The sequence below is a fragment of the Erythrolamprus reginae genome, chromosome Z (assembly GCF_031021105.1).
Source record: "Erythrolamprus reginae isolate rEryReg1 chromosome Z, rEryReg1.hap1, whole genome shotgun sequence".
Classification (NCBI taxonomy): Eukaryota; Metazoa; Chordata; class Lepidosauria; order Squamata; family Dipsadidae; genus Erythrolamprus; species Erythrolamprus reginae.
Window position 1 is genome coordinate 44,771,527 of NC_091963.1, and position 13,028 is coordinate 44,784,554.

General features: G+C 37.3%; 1 protein-coding gene across 7 annotated transcripts in view; it reads right to left on the reverse strand.

Annotated features, from left to right (window-relative positions):
* OSBPL3 (oxysterol binding protein like 3) overlaps window positions 1-12,991 on the reverse strand; it is a 124,143-nt gene extending 111,152 nt beyond the window's left edge. For 2 of the 7 annotated variants that reach the window (XM_070729017.1, XM_070729014.1), the window contains exon 1: window positions 11,736-11,879. The gene's annotated coding sequence lies outside the window, so the exon portion shown is untranslated. Of the gene's footprint in view, window positions 1-11,735; window positions 11,932-12,830 lie in introns of those variants that run through there. The other 5 variants (XM_070729011.1, XM_070729015.1, XM_070729013.1 and 2 more) reach the window with 5 other exon arrangements.
* Between the last annotated feature and the right edge of the window lie 37 nt (window positions 12,992-13,028).

Below are 13,028 nucleotides of genomic sequence, written 5' to 3' on the forward strand. Positions count from 1 at the left end.
TGCTCCTGACACAAATGAAAGGCATACTTTCCCGGAAAGAGAAGAAACAATATCAATCCCCTTTACTTCCACACCTTGAAAGTTTGTCAAACAAGTTCTACTGTGGTGGTTTCATAGAAACCATATGCTCTATATATTCTAGGATGTTCTAAATAAATTGAAATGCAGATAATCTGCTCTTTATATCCCTACTCCCTACTTGCAATATCAAAGGGAAGCCCAAATAAACAAACAAACATGGCTCAGAAGGGAGATTTTGTATACAAGGAGGTTGTCCTGTTGTAATATGAGCATTTCATGTGCTGTCAGCCCTTTAAGGCAGCGATTTTCAACCTTTTTTGAGCTGCGGCACATTTTTTACATATACAAAATTATGGGGCACATTGAGCGGGGGGCGGAAGTGGGGGGGCTAAAAAAAGTTTGGACGAAAAAATTATATCTCTCTCTTCCTCCCTTTCGCTCTATTTCTCTCCCTCTTTCTTTCTTTCTCTTCCTTCCTTCCCCTCTCTGTCCATCCCTCTTCCTTCCTTCCTTCCTCTCTTTTTTTCTCTCTTTCTATCTCTCCCTCCTTCCCTGCCTCTCTTTCTCTTTCTTTCTCTCTCTTTCTCTCTTGCTTTCTCTCTCTCTCTCTTTCTCTCTCTCTTGCTTTATTTTTCTCTCTCTTTCTCTCTCTTGCTGAGCTTCGCGGCACACCTGACCATGTCTCGCGGCACACTAGTGTGCCACGGCACACTGGTTGAAAAACACTGCTTTAAGGTAACCAAAATCAGAAAATAAGAGTCACTAAGAATCCTGGGATGTACTGTTAAGTGGTTATCATATTGTAACAGAAACTTTGAATTCCCCTCTCTCTTTCAACTTATACCTAACACAATCAAAATAGAGTTATTCCAAGTTTCTTTTTCATGCTTTCTAGTTTCACAAGACTCAAATGTCCTTACTGTAACAGCTTGGTATTCTCTTCCTCCTTCCCTGAGTAAATCCAACATTTCTTCATTCTTTCCTTGCAATAATCCTCCTGCCCACCTGGCTATTTTTATATGTATTTAATTTTAAAAGTAGGAAGTTGGCAAAGAGCTGACCTCAATATATTAGTGAATCCAACACAAGCATTCTTTAAAAAATGAAAATAATAAGCTGCCGGAGCACCTCAGTTTGTTTGATAAAGACATTCACAAAGAGTTATATAAACCATAGAGACTTTCTTAGGAGAATAAGTGGGTGGAAGGAAACACCATCTGTAGTTTCTCTTCTGGTAAGTTAGTAGATTTAAATTAGTACTCATCTTATGCATTAACAAGTCTGCCCTGTGGCATTCTGTAATGCACTCTCCATTCAAAAAAGATCAGAAGGTAACTTTTCACTAGGTAGTGGTCCAATGTGGATGTACAGTGTTCCCTCGATTTCCACGGGGGATGCGTTCCGAGACCGCCCGCGAAAGTCGAATTTCCGCGAAGTAGAGATGCGGAAGTAAATACACTATTTTTGGCTATGAACAGTATCACAAGCCATCCCTTAACACTTTAAACCCCTAAATTACCATTTCCCATTCCCTTAACAACCATTTACTCACCATTATTACTGGTACTCACCATTGAATAAGACACTTTTAGTGATCCTGATATTTATAAACATAAATATTTATTAACAATATTTTTTTTTTAAATTTGCAAAAATTCTTAGTTTGGCGATGACGTATGACATCATCGGGCGGGAGAAACCGTTGTATAGGAAAAAACCCGCAAAGTATTTTTTAATTAATATTTTTTGAAAAACCGTGGTATAGGCTATTCGTGAAGTTCGAACCCGCGAAAATCGAGGGAGCACTGTACAGTACTGCTTTACCTTCTTAAGAAATACCCTGGTTAAGATATTTATAAACTCTCCCCCTCTGTATTTTCTGTCTTCTGGAATTTCTAAATGTCAAAAAAGTTCATAGGGATATAATGTGCTGATTTATTTAGTGCATTATGTTTGAAGAACTAACACAAATTGCCATTCAGTTGTTTGCTCTTTTGGATCTTTAATTTTTTTGCACTTAGCATTGAAGATCAGCTTGACATTTCACAAGGCTGGTATGAATGTAATAAAAGAGAAATAGTTCAAAGGAGAAGGATCAATAAATGTGGTGGTATATTTCCATTCCAGGCTACTTAATAGTAGTTCGGAATGAGAGAATCACTGTTTGTGTAAAACCCTGCCAGATGCTAGGAAGAACAGAAGCAACCCTATTTGAGTCTTTGAGGCAGTCTAGGCCAGTGATGGTGAACTTGTGGCACACACAGCCATATCTGAGGGCACATGAGACGTTGCTTTATGTCATCTACAGAGGCTTTCAGAAAAGCTTTGCCGGCTGCAGAACTAATGGGACAAGGTGTGCGAGGCCTGCTTGCAACTATCTGAAGGTAAGTAGTAGGACAGTTCCACTTCCACTTCCTTGTTGTGAGCCGCCTCGAGTCTTCGGAGAGGGGCGGCATAGAAATCTAATAAATTGAATTGAATTGAATTGAATTTCATTTCCAAACTTCTGATTGGCCCATTGAACCATTTTTCACTTTCTCCAGACTTCAGGAGGCTTTCCTGAATCCTGTGGAGAACGAAGAACAACCCAATGGGCCTAATGGAAGTCCAGAGCATCCAGTGAGATCTGTGCATATGCATGGGAGCAATGCAGGGCTTGTGTGAGTTTCTTAGCACTACTATATTTCATGATATGTGGGATTTACAAAACAGTAGAGGTTTAAAAAATTGACTATGCATTTCATATAGTGTCCAGCAATAAAAGTCCTATTCAGAACTTTAACATCTACATTTATAAAGGGAAGAGGGAATGGTCTTGAGCAATAGAAGGAATTGCTACTACCAAGAGAATTGTTGATTAAAATATATCTGGTTCTGGATCAAGAATGTAATCAGAGTAAATGTTCTCAGGCAACACCATAATTAATTCTCATAAAAGGAAGGAAGGGGGAAAGTCATAATGTATACAGTATTATTTTATTAACAATTATTTGCATCAAACTACAAGTAGGATCAAAAGAATATTATAATATCAGAAACTAGACAGCATGTTAACAATAACAGCAAAATGCCATTTTTCCTTAGAAAATTCTTATTAAAATAAAATGTCTTATAGATGCAAGAAAGAACCAACACAGCTAAAAGCATATGCTAGACAAGCTCTTTCACTTCCTTAGAACAGCAGCAACTTCAAACAAAGCGATGAAAAATGGAGAAACACATATAAAAGTTCCAGCAAAAGATTTTCTAGTAGTTCCTTGTAAGTAAAACACCAGAACCCCTTTGGTTGTCATAGTTCCGAGTAATGATCTTGAGGAAATCAGGATCATGCAGTTTATTAGGTATGCTTCATTATGGTAATAAGCCTGCAGCCCTATCTTCATTTTCAATATTTTGTTTGAAAGCTACATATTTAATTATTTGTATCCCTGCACCATTCCCTACGATCAAGCGATTCATCCACTATTAACAAAGTGATCTTAAATTAATAGTGTATACTGAAGTTTTATGTTTCCCAATAAAAGAACTTATACTTCTTTTCAATGTCAAGTATTCCAGAAACTTACTGCTCTGTTCCACCTGCTTATGAAATTGGTCCACTGCTTAATTCATGCAGTGGTCCTGAAAATCTGGGCTGTAATCCACAATCCATTTACTCCAGATCAGCCTAATTAAAATCACAGGAACTGCACTTGGGTCAAGTAGTACAAATGGCTTTTTAAGTATGTGTCATTTATGGCATGTAATATTTCTGGTCTAATTGAGCTTCCCATTCATTAGTTGGTTTATGTTACTTTTTAAAAGATACAGTCAGAAATTAAGAAGAACATCATAAATTATCTACTGACTGTTAATAGCGACTTTTAAAGATATAATCAGAAGTAAAGTAGTACACCATAAATTATATACTGTTACTTGCCTACATCAACTAAATAACTGTCTTTTTTAAAAAAATATACAGTATATATATTACTTTTTAACAAGTTTAATATACACACAACATAAAACAGTGCATAGTGCAATGTGCCCACCACCCCGACACATACACATACCCCTCCACCAATTGGCGGTGTTTCTTATATAATCCACTTTGACCCAAGAGCAATATATCTATTTACATATTATAGAGTGATTCCAATTTTTTTGTTATAGCTTGGTCTGGATTGTACTCATCATATATCATCTTACCTTGTCCCACCGTCCCATCAATTGTCTCAATTCAGTTTCATTATCCAAATTTATCCTTTTATCAATAATTTCAAATTGAATACGGTCCACCATGTACCTATATCAATTTTGCATTGTCCATTTTGTCGCATCCTTCCATCCCAAAACTATTACCGCCTGAGCGCTTTCTATTTATGAATGGTATGTGTGTATGTATGTGTGTTTAGAAAATGGGTTTTTTTAAATGTTTTTAGTAGAAATTTAGATTTGTTGTAAACTGTTTTTTCACTTTGTTGTGAGCCGCCCCGAGTCTGCGGAGAGGGGCGGCATACAAATCTAAATAAACATAAACATATTTGCTCTATAACTGTCACTGCTACGATCAAAGGTTTTTCCAAACCTGGAATTTGCTTGGAAAACTAGACAGAAATATCGAAGAACTAAACACAAAAGCTTTTTAATGGAGTTCAAAATAACAACTTAAATGTAAAATCTGTACATTATAAAGAGACTGCCTTCAGTTACATGGGAGCCACTTTTAGTACTTGTAGTGCATTCCCATACAGGTAAACATATGGGAGTGCATCATGGGAAAATGTCTCTGGCACAGCCAAGAGCTGCAGCTGAAGGGCACCTGAAAAACTAGAGTCATTTGCAAATTAAACATTGAAAAAATAAAGCTGGAAGACAATTCTAGTCGATTTTTCCAGCTACACAAAAAGATCTATACATTTATGTGTTTTTCTAATATGATAAAATGATGTAATGTTCAACATTATTTTGGACTGGCTGTTGTTTTGATTTGGATTATGACATTTTATTTTAAAATAAGTTCATTAATAGTTCACTATTTGTTATACATAAAAAGTAAGTAGATTCAGCATTCACTTTTGGTGGTTTAGTGCACAGATCACCAACTGGTGGTCCACAGACCACTGATGGTCCGTGAGAAAATGTTGGCGGTTCCGCGGTGCACCTGGGTAGATCTGCTCTGGGATGACTAAGGGCCAGTCCTGTGACTAGAACTGTGGAATATGGGACTGGCTAGGCAGCTGGTGGTGGGGAAATCTCTGTTGTAGAGGGAGCTACACTTGCAACTTTGCAGCATAGCCCTCACCAGCCAGAACGAGGTAATGGAGCAAGGGGGGGGAGTGCAGGAAGGCTGAAGCAATGGATGTGTCTCCTTCTTCCCCTTGCTGTGGCTTCCTTTTGGCTGAACCCAGCAATGGCTGGCCACCTCTTGCCCTCTCCTGCCAGTTACTCCTTGCCCGGCCTGAGACGGAAAGGGCGGGATAGGGAGATTTGCTCTAAATTCCAGAGCAGGAGTGAAGCTTCGTCTCTTGCTGGGTCTCACGGGCATTTCTTCTGGGCCTTGTTGATGCTCTGCACACCTTGGTCTGATGGACTTTCTCTCAGCTCCGAGACACTGGCCCGGTCTGATTGTTTGCCTCTGCACCTGCTGTTGGTGCTTCCATGGCCTTCCCAATGCTTTTGCAATGCAATTAAATTAAGCTTGTTTCACAATGGGGAGAAGTCATCCCCTTCTCCTCCTGGAGCTCATTAAGATGCAGAGCACCAGCTACAGCTGGGCTGGGTGAGTGTCAGGATGGAGAGCAGGTTGCAAGTCTCCCCAAGCAACCAAGGTGGATCCAGCACCAACAAAGGTCGAAGGAGGGCCCGCAAGACCCAAAGAGAGGGGAGAAAGAGAAAAAGAGAGAGGGCAGGTATCAGAGAGAGAGAGAGAGAGATGAGAGACAGACAAAGAGAGCAGGAGAGAGATGAGAAAGAAAGGAGGAGAAAGAGGGCAAGAAATGTCAGAGAGAAAGAAAAAGAGATGAAAGGGGAAGAGAGAAGAGAGAGGAGAGATGAGAAAGATAGAGGGGGAGAGAAAGATGAAAGATGAGAGAAAGACAGAGAGAAGAGGGATAGTTAAGAGAAAGAAATGAGAGAGAGAGAGAACAAGGGGGAGAGAGACAGATAGGAGAGAAAGAGAGAGGGGGAGGAATGCCTGAAGGATCCCATTCCGTCATTGGGAGTCCAGGCACTTCAACAAGCAGCAAGCTAGATTCTTATTACGGTCCGTGGGACACAAAATTATGAATGTAGTGGTCCCTGGATTGGGACCCCTGATTTAATGAATAATTAATAAATGGCAACAAATTACTATGCAAGCTACGTTATACTCAAGCATATCATACCCGGGCATGCATTCATTATATTCCATGTCTATTCTCCCTTTTATTGAGTTCAACTCACAAATCTGCTATTTAAATTCAATAGAATTATTTTTATGACACAACACTCGCAGGGAGCCAAGGATGGCATGTTGTTGCATGAATCACTGGCTGTTTGCACATCTGAATCAGGGTGTTCATTATGTTGAGGGCCCCAACACAGAGAAGGGGTAAGAAATTGGGGCTTGTTGGTACTTTATTAAGACCAATCCTCACTCTTTGGAACACCTGGATTTCAGAGACACATATAACCTCTTTGCCTTTAAGAGAGCTTTGGAAATACGTTTCACAGAAATAGCTGTCTTTGTTGTTACTCCAACTGAACATTGTCTCAAATTTATAAATGTAGATAGTGTGAAAAGAAATATATTTGTATACATTGGCAAACTGAAAATGATGCAATTTATATGCTTGCATCAGATGTTGTAATGCAAGTACAGTACTAAGATAGTTTCAATGATGTCACAATGCACATGTTGCCATTTTGGTTTCACTGAGATTTGTTATGGATACTGTTGTGGCCTCCATGAGGAAAGATGGATTATAAATGCTAGAAGTAACATTGCCTCAATTCCCTTTACAAATGGATTTTGAAGGCAGGATGACTATATAACAAACTGTCATTCATTATGGTGGCTGTTCATAAAATTTTCTTCCACATCACAGCTTTGCAGACCTATTGCACTGCAACATAATCTCAGCAAGGACATATCTGCAGGGCCTAGGATCAAGGGGGACTGTTACATGTTATGAAATTTGCTTTTAAGTTGACAGAAAAAGCTATCAATATGTATGACCATCTCTCCCTCCACAGCTTGGGATATTAAGTTATTGAAAATAAATTACATGATTGGAATACTGTAATAATTTCATCTAAATCAGGTAAACAAGTTTAATAAGTACACATTAGTAATGCATAATTTTTATGTTTTATATGCAGGCTCACAGCTTTATGTATATACTTTTTTAAAAAAACAAACAAATTCTGTCTTACAAATGGTACTATAATTTGCAAATGTTTTGTCAGTTTCTTGAACAGAATATGTGAGGTTTTGGGGGTTTTTAAATATGTTTCATTACAGATATCTATATTTCCTGTGCAAGCAGTTAATATGTGAGTTTACCACAGTTTCAACTGTTTTTCTTGCCCTTCCTTAGATTATTTTATTCTCAGAGCAAGGCTTTTATTGAGCAATTTGTCACTTACAACACAGGCAATAATGCTATACAAATCTATGAAACCTAATCTGGCATTGTGAAAGCAGAAGATAATCATTAAAGTTAGACACAAAAGTATAACAAGTACAAACTAGACATATTTCAGGTCAAACTATATAATCCTGTTGTGCATATATCCTACAATACTAGCCATACCAATAGGAAGAGTACAGACTGCATTCCTCAGACAGCTGGTTTCTGATATTCAAAAAAAGGGAATCAAATTCTGTCATACTTTTATGACAGGAAGGATGGGAAATATTTGTGATCTGTTTTGTTAATAAAGCAAATTCCTTGCTGTTCAAGGATCTTGGTGTGTCAAATGTGACTATCGTATTAGTTTTTGTTGCTCATTCATGTCTTAGGCTAGGTTTGCAAATCACTGTAGTCTGAGTACTGTGAAGACTGTTGAGCATTCATTAGTTGGCTACAGTCTGCAATCTAAACATATCTGAAAGGCAGCAGGCTGAGGAAGAATGGGTTTTAGAATACTGTACCTTTAAAGAGTACAGCTGTGATGGGCAACGGCCATAAAATATTAAATCTAAAAATGCAGGCCACATAAAATGCACAATGTTTAGATTTCCTTCCCTTACAATTTAAGGTGTAAATGTATTTGGAGGGGAGGAGTTATTACATAGAATGTTGATCAAAATAAATGAGGCCTTGGAGCTCTTGAGAAATATAACAGGGAGAAATTAAGTTGGATAATATGGTAATTAAATTACTTGAAGCACAACTAGAAATCAACTCAAGATCACCACTTCATTTATTCGCCCCTTTGGCAATAAACACCCAATTTATAAGCTATTCTGAAACAGCAATTAGAATAATTGTTTTGGGAATCTGCAGCTATCAAGTGAAAAGGTAAGTATTTCCTCCTACAATTTTCACACTTAAGAAAAGCACATACCACAATATTGCAATAATCTGAAACATATGCTAATAATACAGAAATAAGTAAACTTTGTTGCCTGGTATTTGTCATTTGATCCAACCATACATGAAAACTGGAAACTGTTGCACACTGTGTTCATTGTTCTATTTCCCTTTAAGAATTAGCAGAAACTTTTCAAAGTTTTGGCATATTTTATTTTCTACCTGAAAAGGCTGGGCTCTTTAACATTCAAAACAAAATTTTAGAATTCCTTGTTCCTTTTTTTTAAAAAAAAGTTCCATTGCTGTCACTGTCATAGTTGTATTTAAAATTACTTCGATTTCTGAACTATGTTGTTCAAAGGAGGCATCCAATACCAGTCAGCCTGAAATATTTCAAGCAGGGATGCCAGAATTTAAGAGTGATTGGGAAATTATTCTAAATTGCTTTGTGAACAGTATCAAAATAACTGAATTTAATTACCAGTACCCCTTAATCCTTTTTCATAATATAGTTTCCCAAAAGGAGAGGGAATAATGCATCAAATCCCCAAAGTATCTAATCCACCAGCACTTTCTGCAAGCAGGGAAAATACAATTATTCTCAAAGCCTCTGAAGTTGGAATCAATAGCCAGCTGGCTGCCCATTGTTATTTCCATGGTACACAGTTAGAGGCCAAAATCGGAAGTTGCTCCCTGCTGAATTATTCCAAGGAAAGTTACCTTTTCACAAAAATCCCCCCTGCCAACATATCCGGCAATATAAGATTAATTCTTAGAAACAGAGGATTAATAAAGCAATTAATCTCATATCAGCTGCATTTCAATAGAAAGAAATACTTATGGTACAATTCAAAAACCTTCAAAATGATTGAAAATCTATATGACCTCGCAGATGAAACAAAGTAATGTCAGAAACTATTCTCCTTACTAATCTTACTATGAGCTTCATAGATAAGGTTCAAAATTTAAATCTGTTTAAAAATGCAAATGCAAAAGCACTGGTCATATTTATTGAAACTTGCAAGTTTCAATTCTAGGTAAAAGCTAATATTATAAGCAAATCAGGAAAACAACATATCCTTATATTGCATCTTGTTGCTTTAAGTTAAAAACAAAATTAACCTCCCCTGTGAATGCTCTCAGGAGTATGATATCTTTGAGGAACTGGACATTTAAAGAAGAATTCTTGAAGGAAAGACTGTGTATTAAGCCTAAGAAAACACATTGGTTTTTCTTATTTAGATAATCTTGATTCTAAAAATACTGCTGTAAAATTTTGGTTATAGAGATATTGGGATGGATTAATGATTAGCCTCATACTTTAGTAAATAAACTCCATTTTTGTTATACAGAACTACAATAAACTTAAGAAAAATTTAGACTCAATCAGAATGGCAATTTAAAAGTTTGTTTGAAAGTATATTCTGAATTTGTGGAGTAATGTAAGAGGCATACAAATTTCTCAGTGTAAGGGCCAACATGAAAAATATTCCCCCTTCTTGTAATTCCCATTCTTACCTCAGGCCACTATTTGCATTAAAGAGAATGTCAATAAAAATGCCTCTATTAAGTTACAGATACATAAATCTGTATAGTCTGGAGGACAGAAGGAAAAGGGGGCACATGATCAAAACATTTAAATATGTTAAAGGGTTAAATAAGGTTCAGGAGGGAAGTGTTTTTAATAGGAAAGTGAACACAAGAACAAGGGGACACAATATGAAGTTAGTTGGGGGAAAGATCAAAAGCAATGTGAGAAAATATTATTTCACTGAAAGAGTAGTAGATCCTTGGAACAAACTTCCAGCAGACGTGGTTGGTAAATCCACAGTAACTGAATTTAAACATGCCTGGGATAAACATATATCCATTGTAAGATAAAATACAGGAAATAGTATAAGGGCAGACTAGATGGACCATGAGGTCTTTTTCTGCCGTCAGTCTTCTATGTTTAAATCAGTTGGTTTGATGCTTTAAAACTCACTTTTCAGAAGTGCTGTGACTTAGAACTCCTGAAATTTCAAAAATTTCTGGGTTTTCTGATATCAACTATTTTCTACAATCTTCCTAATCATAGTCTTTGTAAAGAAAAAGTTCTATTTTTCATTTTAATTATGTTTTTGTTATAACAATTTGATGTAAACTGGCCTAAAAAAATGGGGAACCTAAAATAATTTCTATCTTTTGATGGATCAGCTGCAAAACAAGAAATGATAAATACTGCTTTATAGAACTCTTTGGCAGGTAAAAACACAGATATGTTTTGGTGCATGTGAGCCATTTCTAGATTCTAGGGGATACATATACTGAAGTTCACAAGCGGCTTTGTCAGGCATTTATGCCATATATCCAATTTTGTCTAGTCTTTTTGCACCCAAGAAATAGGAAACCACCGAGGTAAAACAACTGCCTATCAATAAGGTATTTTGAGAATACATTGTTGTATTTGAGATATTAGGTGGGCTTTATTTCCAAGAAATAAGCATACATTTTCAGGAAAAGATAATGTATTTACGGTAGTTTAAAAAAACTACTATAAAGACTTTTAAAATTACTGCTTGAAGGGTGGATGGTCCTAAAACAGCTGTCTTATTAGCTGCTAACCTGGTTGACAATCAGTGTCTTCATGGCTATTAGGGTAAATGGGGTGATTTTCAGCAGAGATTCTTAACCACTCTATTAATTTATTAAGCCAATTTTCTCCTACAGCAGCTTACTGTTTTTCAGAGATATTATAGCTTCCATTAGCCTCTGCCCTGAAGTTTCATAATCTGCAGTATGACTTCCCTAAACATGTAATAAACCAAGTTAAATCAGAAGAAAAACATCAATTTATTGGCTCTAACCTCACCATTTAGACCAGCAATCTTCCTCTCAGAAGGAAAAAACTAAAAGCCTTCAAAACCTGATTAAATCATGGATGTAATCTACTTTTTGCATTTAGAGGTATCCTGTTATCAGTCTAAAGGAATTCACTTTAATTTTTTTGGTCTTATTTATCTATATAGGTAGAATTCTCTGTGCATGAGCAAAATTATTTATAAAACTACTTTTGCAAAACGAAATGAACAGAGAGAAGCAAAAAAAAAGCAACTGAACAGGAAAGAAACATGTTAAAGTTGTACAAAATTCAGCCTAAGTTTTTTTCCTGGTCTCTATAACATTTAAAAACAAAATCTATCAGAAATAACAAGCTTTCCTGAAATTTATTCTTACCTGAGATCTAGCAGCAACTTGAAACATAGGTTAGACAAGTATAAGCTTTCTCAAAGCTGTTGTATCTTTAGCGTGGAGACAGTAACACCCAAGAGGCTTTTCACCTCCTGAGTAAGCTGCCAAAGCTAAAATACAAAGAACAGGGCGGACGGGAGCGAGAAACGGAAATATATTCATTTTAAGCATTGCTACCTGTGGAAACAGGGTGGAGCCTCTTAAGCTCGTCCCATTTCGTTCCAAGGGGTCTTCAGAAGGGGCAGAGAATCGTTTCCATTTGATTGACAGTTGCTTTGACCAAATGAAATCGTTAGAGCGAATAGCGTTCGAATGCGCTTTCCTGGGCGGCGGGGTGTTTCCATGATGTCAGTAAGCAGCGTTTCTAGGGCAGGTGGCAAGGGGCGATATGATGCGGGCGGGAGAAATAATCAAGAACCTGTCAGCCTGCCGGCGGGGTAAGTCTTCTCTGTGCAAGGATGGTTTACCCTAACTGTGCTGTCTTTTCCAAAGTTACGAAGAAAAGATGCTTAGCCTGGAACGTAGGTGGGTTTAAATTTAAATCCAAAGAGATCCAGATATTTTAAATATAGAAAAGGTTGCGCTTTGTGCAAACTCAAAATTTTAGTTCAATGAACTAATCCCTCCACCTCTTCCTAATCATATGATCTAATTGGGAACTACTTTCCATAATTTATTGGGATTTACACCACAAACAAAGGTCAGGTTTTAAGGGGAAAATTTTTCCAAAATACCTCACGCTCGCCCAGGATCCTTCCCGAACGGCATCCAAAGTATTTATTACAAGAAAGGAATCTCAGTTCCACTAAACAGCAGTAGTCTCCAGCAAGAGGCAATGTTTTTTTTAAAAAATGAACGCGTTTTATTGGAGGAATATTTGCAACAGAGAACTTAAAAGAATCGTAACCCAGCTGGGGGGCGGGGGGAACCAATCCCTTCCTTAGCTTTCATACCCCTTCAAGGAAACTGTATTATAGCGACGATTCAAGCATGGCTAATTCAAGCACTTCGCTAAACCATTTCGCAGAGAAACCGAGGGAAAGAACAAAAAAAATGCAAGAAAGGTTTCAGGAGATGTACCTTATTTTTTTAATTAAGAAGCAGGAAACAGACCCCGACATGTTCAGACCGCTTCGGGCTCATTTCAAAGTTCTGAATACTTGCTTCGCTCTTCCCCTTCTCTTTCTATGGATTCTCAATGCAGTAACAAAAGGAAGGTTCCGCCAGCGCCGCCCAGATTCTTCTAAGGCTGCGGTTGCTATTGGCTAGTCTCAAAGA